This window comes from Capsicum annuum, chromosome 2 (genome assembly GCF_002878395.1).
Source record: "Capsicum annuum cultivar UCD-10X-F1 chromosome 2, UCD10Xv1.1, whole genome shotgun sequence".
NCBI lineage: Eukaryota > Viridiplantae > Streptophyta > Magnoliopsida > Solanales > Solanaceae > Capsicum > Capsicum annuum.
Window position 1 is genome coordinate 57441068 of NC_061112.1, and position 2989 is coordinate 57444056.

Below are 2989 nucleotides of genomic sequence, written 5' to 3' on the forward strand. Positions count from 1 at the left end.
CAGGATACAACAGCCTTCTCACAAAGAACGAACTCAACAACTCTGGATAAGTGGAGTTCAAAGCTCCACAAAAAAAACATCTCCCTTCAACTAATGACCTCTTTTTTTTTTCTATATTTAGTGAACTATATATTATGTTGTAGCATACCAAAACCATGCAAGACCCACCTCTATTTATAGTTGAAGAACTCTTTCATGCAATGAACATGAAAAATAAATGGGAAGATAAATAGAATAGAGGTTACAAAGGTTACAAGAGTTATAAGAAATAATGATAGAAGTTACAAAAGTTATAAGTTTGTTACAAGAGTTATAAGAAATAATGATAGAAGTTACAAGAGTTATAAGAAACTTATGTCCACATTCTACCATTACTAACCATGTGACTGAAGGCAAGAGTTACAAAGAAATGTAAGTTGGTGGCTGAAAGAAAAATAGTCATGCAAATGTGGGAGAAATATCATTATATGTCAAATTATGGCATTTAAAGGTGATGGAGTAATGCTGCATTACTATCAAAGAAATGTACTAAGTAATACTATAATGACAGCAAACAGAAAACTCCCACCTTCTGCCTTTATTAAGTACACTTTTTTTCAATAATAATGAAGTTGTTATTGATATTAAGATGAATAAAAAAACAACAAAAACAATATATCTAAGATTAAGAGATACCTAATTTATTGAGGAAGACTTTTGTTTATAGGTCTTCTCCAGCCTGTCAATCAAAAGGCATAAAATATAAATAAGCAAGAATTATAGCATAATATTTATGTTGAAAAGGGGTCATTAATGAATAATGATATGCTTGATATTAATTAGAAACGAATACAATACCAACGCCAATTTCATAATATATTATCTTCCTTTGCTAGAGGATTTAATTTGCTGCTTAACTTCTGTAAAAGAAAAAAATCAATCAAAAGAGAAAATAGAAAGGGCAGTTGTGTGAACACTATCTGAATACTAATCGAGGGTGAAGGGTACACAAAAAGGTTAATAATTTAAAATAGTATAACATCATTTTTCTTCAAAGATAAAAAAAAAAAAAAAAGGAAATTTTAAGAATTTAAATCGTGTTATGCATTTAGCTTATTCAGGAAAAAAAGTGAAGGATAATTTTAACGTCTAACTCCATCAATTTAGATTTGAAGATGGACCAATTCATGGTAAGAAAATATGTCCTCATCTTGCATATATATTATCATACTGACAATCTTTCATTCTCTTTTTATAGTAAACATTTGAAATTCAAGAGACTCAAGTTATTATTGGGGAGATTTTAATGTTATTTAAAACTTATAATGAAGAATTTGTGACCAAAAAATTTATGAAAATTAGATTAATATTAGACATTTTAATTTTGATAAGAGGAATAAGGAAAAAAAGGTCAAAAAAATAGATGATTAATTGGTAAATACTCCCTCCGATCCGTCTCATATTATTTGACACATTTGTCTTTCACACATACATATATATAAAATTGCTATTATATTCTAAAAGAAAATTATACCTTCTAATGTTAATAAAAGGCCAAAAATTATGAATTAGAATACTAAAAAGGTACGAATATACCGCTGAACTTTGATAAATGGTACAGATATATCCTCTTTCATACTTTAGGTACAAATATACTCTTGTCGTTAATAAAAAGGTACATATATACCCTTGAACTTTGATAAATGGTGTAAATACCCTCCGTCATACTTTAGGTACAAATATATCCTTCTCGTTAATGAAAAAGTATATAAATACCCGTCTCACTAATGACAGGATACGTGTCATAATCTTGCTCATTTGCCCTTTTATTAATTTAATTTATCCCAACCCATACCAAAATAATTCTAATTTAATCCACAATCCGATCCAAATAATAACCCATACCCGTCCGGTCTAATAGAACCTTCAAGACGCATCTCTATTCACGTTTATTCATTCTCTCTTTCTCTTTCTATTAGATCGAATCGGATTTGAGTTATTATTTAGATCGAGTTGTGAGTTAAATTAGAATTATTTTGGGGCGGGTTGGGATAAACTAAATTAAAAAAAGGAAAATGAACAGGATTATGACACATTTTCGATGGTCAGTGAAAAGGGTATATATGTACTTTTTCATCAACAGCAAGGGTATATTTGTACTTAAAGTATGACGGATGGTATATCTGTACTATTTATCAAAGTTCAGAGGTATATGTCTTTGTACCTAAAGTATGGAGGGATATATTTGTACCATTTAATAAAATTCAGGGGTATATTCTTATCTTTTTCGATTAGAATATTGAAATACTCCATAATAATGGAATTGTAATTAGACCTTTAGTTCCTAAAACGGTGATTTTCTATTAATTTCCATGAATGCAATTAATGAATATTTTATTGAATGCAATTATAGGATGTTGAAATAATACTATCTTTGTCTTTCATTAATTATAATGAAATTGCAATTAAATGTTTATTTTGTGAAACGTGATTCTTTTTTCATTCCAAGCATGCAATTAATGGTTAATATATTGAATGTAATATATGCAATTAATGGTTAATATATGCAATTAATGGTTAATATATATATGTATATATATATATATATGTATATATATATATATATGTATGTATATATATATATATATGTATGTATATATATATATATATAAAGGGGTCATTGGAGGCTGCTGATGTGGCATGCCTCAATGATCAGGAAACCCATTTATCTATTTTGCCAGATTTTTGACTTTTTTCTCTCATTTTAATACAAAAAATAACATATTAAATCCAATAAATTAGTGTTTAATGTAATTAAAGGTGAACTAACAACAAAATTAAAATGCCGAGTCTCTTAAAAATTCCAGAAACAAAGAGAGCTAATCAATGGGTTGTCACGGAGATATTAGGTGAGCTCTTAAGAACAAAGAAAAAACAAAAACCCCGAGGATCTCTATTTGGATATAGGTGAGTAAATCTCTTGAATGAATACTTATTTTCATGTTCTTGA